General features: G+C 32.6%; 1 protein-coding gene and 1 long non-coding RNA gene across 5 annotated transcripts in view; one reads left to right on the top strand and one right to left on the bottom strand.

Moving 5' to 3' along the window:
- The window catches only part of miple1 (midkine and pleiotrophin 1), a 210,927-nt gene that overhangs the window by 55,719 nt on the left and 138,482 nt on the right, over positions 1 to 16,726 (top strand). The window lies entirely within an intron of this gene.
- LOC143204187 (uncharacterized) lies at positions 6,437 to 6,810 on the bottom strand. Its single transcript, XR_013007539.1, has 2 exons — positions 6,687 to 6,810; positions 6,437 to 6,609 (listed from the first exon to the last, which is right to left on the bottom strand). It is a non-coding gene; the product is annotated as an uncharacterized LOC143204187 (long non-coding RNA).

Raw genomic sequence — 16,726 nt, 5'->3', positions numbered from 1 at the left:
CGAAGCGCCTACTATGAAATTTCAGAAGAGACAAACAGGGAATAACCTTTTAAAATATCGTCTTGTTGTCGGTCTTCGTTTAAATCGTATCCCGATCGTGCCAGAAACCTTTAATTACCACAGAAATTACCTCACCTTTATCGAAATAATACTTCTTTTAAAGTTTATTTTATAAATAGAAATAGAATTTGACAGAATTCGAATTGGATTAGATAAATAGAATTGAATAGAATCAATATAAACAGATTACATCAGATCATTAATGTTATTTCAAGAAACAGCATTGCACGATTGATAGTTGAGGTTCACACAAACACCGATCTATAGAATAATCACTAAAAGAAAGTCAAATTTGTTCTGCAATATTTTTAGATGATGCTCAAGCCTTCGATAAAATTAGGCATAAGGGTTTCAACTATAAAATTAAAATGCTTCAATATTCAAATATTTTAGAATCATATATAACTGATCGATATTACAGAAGACAAGAAGACCCTATTATAACTTGAGGAAAATGGAAGCTGGAGAGCCTCAGGGAAATATATTGAAACCAGTCCTTTATCTAATGTACGCTCGGTACTTGCCTATATTCAATGAAAATGTTATTGCTACATTTATAAATTTAACTGCAACCCTAGCCATTGAAGATAACAACACTAAATCAACCGAAAACAAAAAGTTACAAAAAGTTATTACCAATATGTAATGGTGGGTAAAAAAATGGTATATTAAAACGAATCACAATAAATGAGTGTAGATTTCACCAAAAAAAGAATCAAGCACAAGCCAGTATATATGAATCAACCACTATAGAAATATAGCATAAATATATCCACATGACCTTTGATATTAAACTCAGTTGAATCCCACATGTTAAGAAAAAATGTGAAGAGCTTAAGCTACTATATTCAGCCCTATCAGCATATAATAAACTTTTTGCTTTATCAACATGTCTTGAAACCAGTATGGGCCTGTAGTGTTAAAAGTAATAGAAATAGCATACAAAGGTCCAAAACAAGGTACTTCGAGGTATTGTTGATGCTCCATGTTATATTCGCAATGACAATCTTCATAAGGACCTGAAGTTAGACACTGTCGATGATGTTATTAAGGACTATATTCAAAGACATGAACAGAAGCTATGGAGCTGATGTGCTGATGGAGCACATCAATGTTGAGGTTCTCCAGCTCCTAAGTAATGATGGCTGAATTAGAAGATCAAGGGAAGTAAAACCATTTGATCAAATTATTAGTAAAACTCAGTGCACATAAAAAATAATGGCATTAGTTTTGTACCCAAAGTGTCTATTGTAGAATAGCTTGTTAGTACTAATTTACTAAATTGCTTTAATAAATAAAAAATAGAAATAGAATTAAGATAAATGGTTATAGATTAAGCGCCTTTTTGTACTTCTACTACCGTTCTACTCTTCGTTAAAGGAGCTGATACTCTATCACAAACATTAAAAGTTATTTTAAGAACTCAGTGCTGATTCAAATACGGAAAAATAAATAAGCACTTATAACACCCGCGGAAATATTAAAAGTAATTATAACATAATAACATTTATTTTTAACTGTAATTTCCTGGATACATTATGTCAAGAAAGAAGTTTCAGGAATTAGCACAACTGTTGTTGCACAAAAAAATCCAATATCAATATGATTTAAATATACCAACACAAATACACTAATTCATGAACTAGCGCTAAAGGGTATCCATAATCAGCGAATAAACAATATCAAGTGGGATTAAATGAACATAAAAGAGTCGAAATACTACAAATTTTCTATAACCCTGAACTTATGAAGAAGTATGAGGAGACAAATAAAAACAAAGATTTTGATATATTTATTTTGTTAACCTAATTTATGATGTGTATCTTCGGGCTTATAAATCCTATCGATTCTCTTAAAATTAACATTTTAATGACCAGATTTTCATTACATTTTCAAATATTATATTCCGACCCAACCCTATATCGTCAAATAAAACATAACCAAAATAAAAGGAAAGTGTTGTATTTTGTTTTACTCTATAGTCTAAATTATTAGGTAAACTTTTTGGATAATTCTTACTCACAATGTGAAAAAAACATCAGATTCAACATATTATCAGTAATTTCAGAAATAAAGGTCAGTAATTTGTAAAATTACAGAATAGAAATATTAGGACTAATATTGTCAGATTATAAATGAATCATTAACAAATACTTGGTAATTATTATAATATTAATAATTATAAAGATAACAATGAAATTATTAATATATATATATATTATATATATATATATATATATATATATATATATATATATATATATATATATATATATATCAACCTAATTGTGAAATTCAAAAGTTTTAATATATCTCTACATAAAATAACAGTTATTCATTGTGCTGCCTAAGCCAACAAACTCTTTCAGAAAAGTTTTTTCCGTCACATATCAATGGTTAGTTTTGATTTAAACCATTTGAAAGTAGCGATTTTGATATTAATGTTAAATCACAGCCTTTCAAAGACAATAAATAGTAAGATTTATTAGATGAAGGCCCAGCTCAAACCCTCAAATAACTTTCAAGAGCTTAGCAGTTGATGAATGAACTGCTTCCAAATGTCTACATGAGATGGGAAAAACCCCAAAGGAAAAAAATTGCTATTACACTCACATATTGCAAAGGTAATTTCATGGTGTTTAATTAACCAAAAACAATATAAAAAAGAAGAAAGTGTTTGAAAAAAGAAAAGAAAATGTTGGTGAAAAAGAGTTTTTTTGTGACGTACTGTAACTGGTGATGGAAACTAGACAATCCCAAGAGCAAAAAGCCAAGGTTGATGCCAGAGAGAGTAATCCATATCGACATCGAAGAGGTATAGTCCTGAGTTTGCTGTGAATCTGATGAAATAAGCAAGGTATAATATCAGTTGCTAAAACTGAATAAAACACTGTTACTGCAGATGTATACTGATATCATCTGAACAAAATGAACGGCATATTGTTGCAAAAAATATCAACAATAGCGAGTAAAAGACCCAAAGCGATCTTCTTGTACATGCTGCAGACGTTGTGAGGTATACACTGTTGGAGTTGAAATGGAAAGTTCAGCTTTACCCAGTGTTTTCATCAAATAGTGTCTTCTGATTACCACTTGGTCAGACTGATGCAGTCTCGAAAGACTGAAGAAATGCGAAAGTCATTATTTGGACATTGTATCGCCATGTTACCAAAAAGATGAGGAAATTTTGAGAAAATGACGGAAAATATTTCGATTAATTTATTTGGTATCAATTTTTCTCAATAAATACCATTCTAAAGTGAAAAAAAATGGTGAGAAGTGGCCCATTCGCCATTTCATCAAAATTTCAAACAAAGCCAGCCTTTTCACAATTAGGTTTAACAAGCGAAATCGGCTGTTATTAACGAGTGATCTGAACAAATGACGAAACCTTCAGCGGCGCGAACCGGCAATTATCGCCGGAATATTTTCCATCGGCGCATTACGGCCAACAGCCGGCATTGTTTAGTGTTGACGCTCGGAAAGAGAGCCCTCCATCTCGTCACGGGGTCATTTTCCGCTCTGCCATTTTTAATTGGAAAAACGACGCGTTCCCTGCGCTTTCAGCCAACGAACCGCCGGGGAAATTAATATTTATCGTTGTTTCCACCGTTGATTTATGTTTATGCGGTCGATGCGACCGAAACTCTCTTTCTTTCGGCGCGACAGAGAAAAAAACCAATTTTACTCGCGTACCTCCTACCGGAACTGGAAGGGAGGGAAAAAAACTTGCCTCGGAACACGAGCGGACAGGAGAATGGATATTTATGATGGCTGTTGCTGGTGTTAAGTTTGTGTCTGTCGTCTGATGCTTATAACACTGTAGCCTGATAATTAAAGAAATGAACGCTTTCGATTAAAATATATGTCGTGTATTTTTCATTTCTTTTTTGCATGTCCTCTGTTTCTTAAATAGGTAAACATAATTTTTTAAGGAAAAAACATGTTATTATTGTTTAACTAACCTACTTATTCAGTCTCTGTTTTATTGACTGTATTGTTTATATTATTTTATGACAGTTGCATGAAAACCTCCTTTATTATTTATGTCATATATCATACTTACATTGGGATTTCTTCTAATTATTTTCGAGAAAGCGACACTGAGACTTTAGAGCGTGCTAAATAACTTCACAGAGATAAATCGAACATTTTCTGACGAACAATTCGGTTTCGGCCTCAAACATTTAAGCCTTCATCAAGCTGATTGCAGCCACCATTCATCAGGCTCTTTGTAAAAGTCATAGGGCTGGCGCCGTCTTTCTAGACGTCTCTAAAACTTTCGACCAACACGATTACCATGACGATCTAATCTATAAAGCTAAAAACTTAGGTTTACCGGATGACCTAGTATCATTGACACACACACGTTAAATCGGTCCTTTCAAGTAAAAGTTGGTGATGGAATTAAATCTCCGCAGGATTCTCCCCTAGTACTGGACCTGTTCATATTTTACATGGCCGATTCTTCTCTCCGGAAGCAATCGAACACAATATTTTACTCAGACGACACCGCGTCTTTCACCACAGGATATTGTGCCGATGATATCCAAGACCAAATCCAAACTCACCACAACCAGTCGTAGTTCTGACGAGTGCAGATTAATCTGACTGAAACTATTCTGTTTCATTGTCGTAGCGAGTTCAGCGCATACCGCCTTCAAATTGAAAAAGTTCCTACTCCCTAGCTTCAGAAAGCTGCAATATCGAAGGTTCCAGTGGTCATCCCAAATAAAAAAAATCCCAAAGCACACCATTTGCAACGACAAAGGTGTGTATAGCCTACAATATTCAGTACCCTGCAGATATAGCAAACTTCCAATTCCACAGAAAGCGACCCTGTATGAATTGCTGGTTCGATCAGCCTGCCTCTTTGGAGCCCTGGTTTGATACAAGTACCTCTCTGAGAGAACCCAAAGTGTTCCAATCCAAAAAAAGTCCGCGCGTTACTTTATGGGTCATGGTTTATGGAGAATGTAAATGGCAATCTAGAATCAGGCTAAGGTTCTCCCTTGGCACCTTACAATATTTTAATTTAATGATTAAAACCTGGTTTAACATCATTCATCAATTTAAATCATCATCAAAATTAACTATTTAGTAACCTACATTACAGTATTCTGTATCGATTGATTTCTAAATCACATTTGGTGAGATCAACTCACTCTGTTGGTTTTGGCCAAGTTGTTAGTTCAGAATATTATTTGCCTTCAAGCTGTCTAAATTGTCTGACATCCCGGTGGTCGTTCCACCATATTAGGTGGGAGATTTTATAATGTGTGACTGATACGATAATTATACGATCATTATTGCATGGTTTGAAATATGACACGTGTTTACAATATAAGGTTTTCAATTATAATAAAATAAAATTGGGTTGGTACATTAATTCGTAACGCCAATGCAAGTTTCAACGCTTGGAGCTCCAATTAAAGTTAAAGTATCTCAAGCAGAACATATCAGTTTTTCATTAGTTACTTGTTGGGTAGAAGGTACAATGCAGTAACAAAAAACTGAGAGAGAAAATCGCCTGCTTCTGTAGCTATAAAAGTACGAATACACCATAGAGTAATAGAGATGCAACTCGATAGGGGACTCTGGCGCAAAGTTTTGCTTTGCCCAACATCCAGAGGGAGCCATAATGGGCTATTTAAGTAATTTGATTGGTCAATTTAAATCTCTATTATAGGCACCTGTAAGAAAAGTATTTTAGCGTGAAGACATTTGATTGGCTCATTAGTAATGTTTGGCACGTGACAGCCATGACGTCATGTTTAATTGACCAATGAAATTTAAATAAAAAACAATTTTTTTCTGAAATAAATTTATTAAATTCAATTAAATATACATATAAATATATTATGGAAAAGTAAATATATCTATAAAATATAAATATTATATATATATATATATATATATATATATATATATATATATATATATATATATATATATATATATATATATAAAACTGGTGAAATTGCAAATCAAAATTATCTTTTCAATCTTTCCGTTAGTACTTTATATTTTATCCGAGAAATCATTATAAAATGTACAATTGAAGGGTTTTAAATTTAATTTTTTTAAAACATTTGACAAACATTTTGTTATATTATCGACGTGACAAAATCACTGAATAAAATAAGACATAGCTCAAAGACCTGCTGACAATATAATAAAACAATTTTGTCAGAGTCTGGGGCACGACATATAGTGTCTTGCCTCTATAAAATCAGTCTTAATTTCTGGGTCTACTGATTTATTCATAATTAATTGTAAACAAAAATCACACCTAATTTCTTTTTTAAAAAGTATTACTAAATAACCTGAGATGTACACTACGGTACAACGTAAAACTTTTTGTTTGCTCTTATAGGAACATCTGGACTGAAGTTATAGAGTCAAGTAATTAACAGTAAGAATGAGCAGAAATAAGGATACTGACTGAATGAATACAAACTTTACCATTACTTTCTGGAGTTTGTTCAAATGTCGATGATACTTGCTTCGAACACCCTGGTTGTGGGCCTGGAACGATGGAAATAGGCACTAGAAATATAGTAAGACAGTTTAGAAGTGAATGGTAACTATTATGAACAGAAATGTGACTGGCTCCTTCAATTTACCTTCTATATAATTTTGATTTCGATCCACTTCCATTTGTACATATTCTAGGCTCGTGGTATTATTTTCACCATCACTAAATTGTTCATAAGTACTTAAAGGAAAGTTTAAATGTATCACAAAAATGTCTCACAACCAGTTTAGGATTTTTTCTACTCATTTCTTAAAGATCGCTTTTTTAACGGAAAATGATAATGCATTTCCTCACTATCTGTGCATTTGGCCACACAACACTTTCTAGAACGGGAATGCATTTTAATTACCGACTTGTATGTAGTAATAAAATAAAATAATAATTTAATATATAGATGTTATAAAGAGCTAACCATACTGTTCTCAATATAGGGCACATTGAGAATGGCCTGCAAAATAAACAAACCATGGATCGAAATGAACCAATCAGATTCCGTCGCGGCTCTTAACATAGCGAATAAAACAAGTAATGTGTTAAAGGTATCGACATCTACATGTTGGACATCGCCAAACATTTCGCCAAAATTTCCTATGAAGTTAAATCTCTATTTCTCTATGGAATACACTAAAGGCAGAAGATATATTCAACGATTAAATATAATAAATTATTAAAATAATAGTTATATTTGTTAGATGTTGAAATTAGTTTGCAGTAGTTTTAGTTAATTTAAAAAGAAATTAAAGAAAATGTATGCTTAAAAATATTATATACCGCGAGCTGTTACTGTTCTCCACATTTTGGAAAAACGTTAAAAGAACAGATTTTTATATAGGTTATAACCATGATCCAGCTATGCGAAGTAAACTCTTCACCTGACTGAACTGACTGATAGAATAAGCGAGGTACAGCTTGCCATTTGAGCGTTTCCAAATATTTCATACCGATTTTGATACGTTGTGGTGCTTTAAATTATTGAAATCAATTATTATTGAAGCAGCAATTGTACAAACTGTGATTGAAGCTATAGCTCACAAAATAAAATATGTCCCTTATTCTTAGTATTCCCATAAAAAATTAAGTATTTAGTCGTTTCTTAGTTGTTGATATGTTCCTCAAACGTCATCATTTGCTTCATCAAGCAAAAATACTTTATATGGTATCTACTTCGGCATATTTTCAAAGCCACTTCATCATCATTGATCTTCAGCTTGATATTAAGAGAGTTTTGTAGAGTCGAACGAAGCAAGTTTCGAGTTATACGGGTAAATTTCCAGCACTCTTAATTTTTGATGAGTCACCAGAGATGTGTTTTGTTAAAACACCTTTTCTACTGATCAATTCTGGTATATTATTATTATAAGTTATTCACTGTAGAGGTTCTAATTAACGGTTTGTTTATGTTTGAGTACTTCCTTTCACTTTCCAAGCCCACCTAACATTTAGCAGGACCTTCGTTGACATAAACTTTTCCGGACTTCAACTGGGATGTTATTTAGATTGAATTATAATAAATGAGTTTTCATTGGTTACTCTATGTTTTTATATTTATTATTCTGTTATTTGACTGTATGGTCGACAGCAGACATGCCTCGTTCTGGAAGACAACGGACGTCTCGTAAAGCTGAAAGTGTGAACCACATTTTCTGGTTGCGCGATAGTGTTGCAGAGTCTCCAGAAACATCAATTCAGAGACATAATTCCCAGTTACACATTTCTGCACGCAGTTTAAGGCGAATTTTGAAAACTCCTTACAAAATTCTGTTGGTCTAAGAATTGCTACCGAGAAATCCTGATCAACGAGTTGAGTACAGTAATGCAATCCTAACGTTGTCTGGTGAAACTGAAGATTTCGTCTAAATTGATAATGAACGATTAAGCCCATTTTCTTCTCAGTGGCCACGTCAATAAACAGAATAGTCGGTTTTAGAGAACACAGAATACTTCCCTAATTCATGAAACATCATTGCATCTAAAAACAACTGTATGGTGTGATATTCATGCTGGAAACATCACCATTATGAAATCTCCATGTTCACAGAACAAAACATTTAACCGAGTAAAATGATTGACGATATCTTTATATGTAGAATATTCTATAAATTATTCATTCTTCCAAAATATTTATAGTATAGCTTCAATGAATAAGTATTACTAGAGATATTCGATATTAAAGCCTATATTTTCCTATATAACTTTAAAAAATGAATAAAAAAGTTAACAGACTTTAAAAAATAAATAAGGAACTCACTAAAAAATAAAAAATAATCAAACTTTTTTAAAGATTTTTAACACAAAAAAAACGTTATAAAATAAAATATGTACATAATAACATTAATCTGATCAGTTGGTAGTGGTTAAAATATTATTGTAAAGAGATGAATATGTTTAGGTAGGTATTAAGCTAAATTATGTCTGTATAGTAGAATATAAAATACGTGTACTATATAAGTTATATAAGGTTTTTGTTTATTTTATTTTAAAACGTTTTTTTTTGTGTTAAAAATCTACGTTTGATTATTTTTTACTTTTTAGTGAGTTCCTTATTTATTTTTTGAAGTCGGTTAATTTTTTTTGTTAAATATATTTTATTTTCCATTTCTTAGTGTTAGATATTTACTCAATAAATTACGCAGTTATTTTATTTAGAATTACAATTGTTAGGCTAAGTAAAGATGCAGCCTGTATGAGTAAAAATAGTAATAATGAATAAAGAAATGATTTTAAATAAGGAGTGCTTTAGGCCCCGGGCTCCGCTACCTAGCCTAGGTGATTTGACAAATGTTCTAACTAAACAACAACAAAAAGTTGTTGTCCTCGCCGGGAATCAAACCAGCGACCTCCGTTTGGGAGCTGAAATTCTCTAATCATTACACTATTGAAGCAGTTTTCTACTATATTTCTACGAGGTTTTATACGATATAATTAGTGATTAAAAATCAAACTGAATGGTTTTGCACCGAACGACTTCCGATTTTCCATCACATCACCTAAGCATTAACATTATACACAACTCTCTGATAATTTTAGATAAAAAAAATGTGAAAACTTTGTGCGTGCTTTTGAAATTTGAGCGTTTCCCTCGATTTCCCCCACTTCCCCCATCAGTTCCCGATTTGGTTCCCATGGGACCACCTCGGGAGTGCACTCTTTCGAATAAAAAAAGAATTTTGAAAATCGGTCCACAATTGACGGAGACATAGGCGAACATACATTAAAGAAATATATACAGCCGAACAGAATCTCCTCCTTTTTCGAAATCGCTTAAAAACTAAGTTCAAATATATTAAGAAAACTTTTACGTAATCTACATGGACTCAAAAAAAAAACTAGAAGACTGTTGTAATATAATTGTAATATTGTTATTCCACTTATCTCCTCGGTGGCATTAACACGGTTAATCAATACTACTGGATAATTTTTTGTTAATGTAAACTCATTTGATAAAGATTAACGAGTTTATAATTTGGTGTTTAAACATACACGCGTAATAAATTATATTGACACATTTTTCGTGTTATTAATATAGCAATTGGCCGCATTATCACGTCATATCGGCTCTGTTTACCTACCGCGAGACAAAAATACGATGTGCTCGTTCTTCGACTGAGACCCGTTACATTGGTTAATCTTATCTCCATTCAATCTTTGTGGACTTTTTTAATGTGCGACCAAATGATATATTTGCGGTGCAGGGTTCTGACAAACAATCAGCTTTAAGCGCTATTATAATACTTCAATTAATTTGCAATTTGCTATTGACATTTTATTTTAAAAACTCCAAATTGAAATCTCGATATTTATAAACTCAGATGCAATTGTAAGGACATTTTTAAATAATGTTCTGCGTGAAACTGTATTTTTTTGGATAACTTGTTGCCCATTTGGAGGTAATTCAATTATACCTTCCTCATAGAAGCTCTTGTCTTTTTATTAAAAAAAAAAGACAGTCGACCTTCACAATCCTCTGTTGGGGCGACTTTTCATCAGCAAAACAGAAAGGATATAAGGTGGATGAATACCTTGCTTACGAATTTTCTGACGAGTCTTGATGAAATACATTTCCTGTCTTGATGACCATTTCTGGGTTATTTTGCAGGTCAGGCGAGTACTCAGTATAGATTACAATTAAGAGATTAGCCACAGATGGTCAGTTTATAGTATATAATTTTTTGTTAGTTCCACCCAATGTGCCGTAAAACTTTTATGACCATCAATATTGATTTGGCGGCCCTTTACGCTAACTTACCGCACTTCTACCACGGCCTTTTTCGCTTAGCATTGTTGAAAGTAATCCACTTTTCATCACCAGTTACCATCAATTTCAGAAATGGATGGATTGTGTTGCGATTCCTGAGATTTTTTTGATTTGTGGTACATTTAGCTCGTTTGGCAACCATATATCGTGTCCAGCCTTTTGCAAATGGTACTAAATTAGATTATTGTATTTTTTTAGCTTCTGGGCAATAGAAATTATTATATGAGATTATTATATGAGAGTATTTATATGATAGTTGGTTGGTTTCGGCGATTTCCATGATTTTATTCACATTTTCGATAATTGGCCTGCCTAACTGTCATTTATCTTTACCATATTATCAAAATTACCAGAACATAATCAATGAAAATAAGCTTGCGCGATGTTGCAGTATCAGAGTGATAAACACTGTTCACATTTTTAGCCCCTTGGGTCATGTCTTCACGTTTATTCAGATTTCATCAGATCCATCGGAACTGCCTACAAGAACTGGGCAAATTTAGATATCAGATATATGGGCAATATTTAGATAAATACGTTTTAAAAGTGTATTTAATTATATATATATATATATATATATATATATATATATATATATATATATATATATATATATATATATATATAGCTAATTTACTACTTTATAGTTCTCTACTTTATTGCATTTCTAAATATATTCAATAGATTAACAAGAGCTTCATTAGTATTTTGAAGCACAAACTTTGAACATTTTGGTCAACTCTAAAATAATGTTTATCTAATACATCATCAAATAATCTCTTCATCAACTAATTCACTAATATTACCAAGATTTTGCCACAAAATACAAAAGACCAACTATCACACCAACATGTACAGTAGTTGTGTTAGTAAAGTGAAACGAATTAAATAAAGACTTTAATTTTGGTTTTTTTTTGGTTACCACTCATATTGATTTTTAATCTATACAATCAAACCTTTACAAATCAGCAGTAAATTAATTATAAAGGTACAGCTTATTCAGCAAAGAAAATTAATTATTGGAAAATATGAAGATGGCAAAATTATTCTTCTGTATCATCCTCAAGTAAATAAAGGTCCTCTTAGGAACCAGAGTCATAAAAATCCAAAAAAAAAAATTTTAGTTGGTAAAATTTCGTTTTCTAAGAGTCTTTTTGATCATTTTGCTCAGCCCTAAAATTATGTTTATCTAATATATTATCAAATAATCCCTTCATCAACTAATCCACGAATATTACCAAGATTTTGCCATAAAATACAAAAGACCAACTATCACACCAACATGTACAGTAGTTGTATTAGTAAAGTGAAACGAATTAAATAAAGACTTTAACTTTGGTTTAATTAAAGTTAATGTTGGTTAAGTTGTCACTCATATTGATTTTTAATCTATACAATCAAACCTTTACAAATCAGCAGTAAATTAATTATAAAGATTCAGCTTATTCAGCAAAGAAAACTAATTATTGGAAAACATGAAGATGGCAAAATGATTCTTCTGTATCATCATCAAGTAAATAAAGGTCCTCTTAAGCACCATAAAAGCCCAAAAAAAAATTTAGTTGGTAAAATTTCATTTTCCAAGAGTAAAATTATTCTTTCTGCAAAATAACAATATATTTCATATTGAAAATTAGAAAGTACTAAGTATGACAAAACACTTTACTACGATCTGCATGTCAACTATTTTTCGGTATTTTAGACTGGTGCGGTTTGTATAGCACCGATATAATGGCATTGCCGAAATCTTCAATTTTTTTACAATTCTATACTAGAATATAACCCGACTAATATTATTAATACAAAAAAGCAAAACTATTAAGTTCGCCGACCTCGAACTCGATCCGCACCAACATTTCACGCCAACAAAATTATAAATAATCTCGACTAAATGAAACGCATATGACTGTTGTACAAAGAGATAAGTTGTTATCGACTGAAAATGGAGAACGATGCGACAGAGGTCAGTCGTGTGAACACCAAACTATCGATCATTTAACCTGCGAATCCCAAAGATCAAGTCCGCGTTGTTTTGCCGCTTCTGTCAGAGCAAAGTTCGATTATCGTTTAGTTTGTCGCCTTACCCCCGGGAACCGTAAATAATCACTCCGGCGCTTCGCATTTGACGGATCTCCAATAATGGCCGTTCTTTCCGGCTAAAAATAAATTTAGTTAATGAAGTATGAAGAGATAATGATAATATTATTGTAGGTTACATTGTGATGCTACGCGGCTGTTAAATTCGACAAGATAAATGGGACTGAGTCAATTGCTTGGTCCTGTTTTGGTAACATGTTTTCCCAACTCAACTAAATAACAACAATCTGGCGTCTACGAATCTATGTCTTTCTGAATTAATATTTTGCTGAAATAACATCAGCAAAGATAATAATAGAGAATACTTGATACTGCGGTGATTGTTGTTATCACTCAATAATATTCATCGTAAAAACATCAAATTATTTCTGTCTTAAAAATTACTCGATGTCGCATATTAATAGCCTTCATTCGAAAAATAACAAACTGAAAAGCTTTTGTAGTGTTTTTTAGTTTCATACGGTTTCACTTGGATATAGGCATACGATAACTACTATTCGAAAGCTTGAAAATATCTTATTTTTAATTGATATAAAAGATATCGCTGCAAATTTCATCTATATTTATATATTAACAGAAAATATTTATTGAAACAACTTATTTAAAGGATTTCTCTCACTCATTGTATTCGCAACTAAAAATCAACAGACTCTTGCTTTAAAGGAGCTTTTCTTAAATATAATGTGGAATTAAAATAACATCAAAAATATGGGAAAAAGTGATATCTGGTGATATACAAATTATCCCAAATTCTTCTCTGATCTTATGTGGAAACACAACATTTTTAGTTAATATAAAAAATACTAAAATTTTTTTTAATTAATCTCTTGGAAAGTCAACAATCTTCCCGTGGGCAATAAGTATTATTGTTTGATTTCCGTTATATAATATAACCATCCTGACATGCAGAAGATCACTTCAGTAAGTGATCTGCTATACAATTTATAATCTAAATCTTATTCAAGATACTATTCTAACTTATTTTAAAGTCTATCCTAACTTATTCTAATGACTATTCTAACTATTAACCAGTTCGCATGGTAGTTTGCGTTTGAGCCTATACACTACATTGTCATCGCGCACAATTCACTGTTTGGCGAGTGCATTAGGATGCACTAATAGTCTTTCAGACTACTTCCCACTAGCAGTTCGAATCACACTCGTTATGGGTTCTATGTGGATATCGCGTTGAATCAGTTTGTTGGACACGTAAAATGGGGCATCGACGATGACTCGCAACACTTTATTCTGGAACCTCTGGAGGATATCTATGTTAGATTTGCTAGTAGTACCCCACAGTTCAATACCATAGGTCTAAATGGCCCTAGGTATTGACTTATACAGCAAAACCTTGTTATCTAATGATAATTTAGATGTATGCCCTATCATCCAAAACATTTGGTTTAGTTTAAGCCCAAGCAGTTTGCGTTTTGTCACTATATGTTTTTTCCAAGTCAGACGTCGATCAAAATGCATTCCCAGATATTTAACGCTGTCTGCTTGCGGAAGTTTATGATTATTCAATTTTACTGAGAGACATGTTCTTTTGCAAAGGGTGAATGTCATATGGGTAGATTTTGTCTCATTTGCTTTGATACGCCACGTTTTCAACCACAATTCGACTTTGTTAAGATGAAGTTGGAGGTTTTTTGTGGCTGATATTGGATCTTTGTGTGATGATAAAACCGCTGTATCGTCAGCATATGTTGCAATGGTAGTGTTTCGTGAGGTCGGTAGGTTAGCTGTATACATAAGATATAACATTGGGCTGAGAACACTGCCCTGCGGAACACCCAAATATATGGGCAAATACTAAAATAAGTCATTAAATAAAAATATTGGTATTGGAGTTTATTACTTTTGCATTCGTGCTTACAACAATAATCAACAAAATTATGACTTTCTTAAAAATAATTCTCTATTTTGAAGAAAAAACGACACACGTGTTTTATAACCACTAAGGTTACTACACGGCTAGTTGTTGATTTCAAAGAATTAGTAGCTTTAGTCATTGTTTTTATACTGCGTTGGGTTTAATCTTTTAAATATGGGTTTACAACTTCAAAAAATATTAGTTTAGAGTTCACTGTACTTTGTGACATTTATGTAATAGTTCCAAAAGTTCGTAATCGTATAAAATGGCAAAAAATAAACAATTCTTTCTTGAACAGCGGTACGTCAACTATACTTTGAACCAGGAAGGATCCACCAAACTGTAGACTTTTAAGTGGATCTCATATTATCGCCTTAATACCCATAATACCTGCTATTATAATTTAAGTGAAATGGATGAAAATCTACAACAACTACATTTAATTTACTACAACTACAAATGTAAAAAGACCTTTATTGTCTACAGGTCTGGCAAGATGTATAGTAGCCTCAAAACCGAAACTAGCCCTTGTCAAAATTAGATCAGGACTTCTTAGTTCAAAAATGATATGAAGAATAGTCCTCCACAGCCTACCTACGAATAGTTAAATAAGTTAAAAAAAAGTTTAACGAAATCAAATTTAAATGAAAAATTTGTTAAATTTTTTGCTAACTATTTGCACTAAATATAATTAACTAACTTCAAATGTTAGCCTAAGGTTTTGTTAAAATTTGAATGAAATAAATCATAACTTAAATTTTAAATTATCTAACTCCATCCAAACTTTCGAACGGTAGTGTTTATGGCGTATATTCCTCAAAAAGCTTTAACGAGTTAAATTGAAGATTTAATTCATTGCGATAGTTTTCTAGTATCCAATTTTATATAAGTAATAAAAAGTCTAGAGTGGATACCGCTCTAATATGAGAGAGTTAAGCTGCAACTCGGCACGGTATCGATCCCTCCTCCATACACACGAGATTTAAACACGTCCTCGTTAAATCCCAATTGAATCACGTATCCCAAAGACGGCATTTATCTCATAATACTGTTCGGAGCTTTGCCGATGCATTAGCGATAATATTCCACGTCGATGGGGTTCAATAAGTTCGAAATTTCTCCCGTAAAACCGCCGACGACGAACAACAACGCTGATGATAATACCGGTGACGGCGTCGACTGCAGTTCGACGATTTTGAAGTCGCGTCGATATTTGTTAAATACAAAACGCTGCGTGGCATTCGAATTGTATCACGGGGCAACTTCAAGGTAGCAGGGTGAGGAGGGGAAGCGACGTTCCCGATTCCTAACAACCCGTCGACGTGTGCTGAAAGGCTAAGTTGTGTTTGAAGTTACGGAATATAATTCGGTCTATACGTGATTCGGTCCGCGATGTTGGATAATGGAAAGGACCTTGAATGATAGATGGTGGTTTTATGCCGGTATACTGAAGTAACGCTTTAAAAAATCACGTTTCTTTTAGAAAGGTAAGTTTAAATGGTGGAGTCGGATTGGATTAGGTTATGTCAAGAGAATATCAAAAATTTGTATATAATTTAATAGCCGTTGATAGCGTTAAGTCAAATGTGATTATATTTAATAAACAGGTCAATTGAAATTTCCCCGGCCAGACACATAGATGGCGCTACTAAAATTAAATCCATATGTTTTTTACTTAGCGCTAAGCCTCAAAAGATGAGTGCATACATTTGACAGCTGTCGGATCATTAGTTTGTGAATTTTAGCATTTTGAGTTTTCCCTGTTGATAAATTATTGCTTTTAGAAGGGAAAAAATACAGTTGATGCAAAAACTGGATGCCGATTTTACGGACACTGCCCTAGGAAAATCAACCATCAAGGATTGGTATGTTAAGTTTAGACGTGGTAAAATGAGCACCAAAG

This window comes from Rhynchophorus ferrugineus, unplaced genomic scaffold, assembly GCF_030347505.1.
Source record: "Rhynchophorus ferrugineus isolate W39M unplaced genomic scaffold, kcgeb_rfMv2 rfM10, whole genome shotgun sequence".
NCBI classification, from domain to species: Eukaryota; Metazoa; Arthropoda; class Insecta; order Coleoptera; family Curculionidae; genus Rhynchophorus; species Rhynchophorus ferrugineus.
This window is presented reverse-complemented; position numbering and strand designations above follow the sequence as displayed.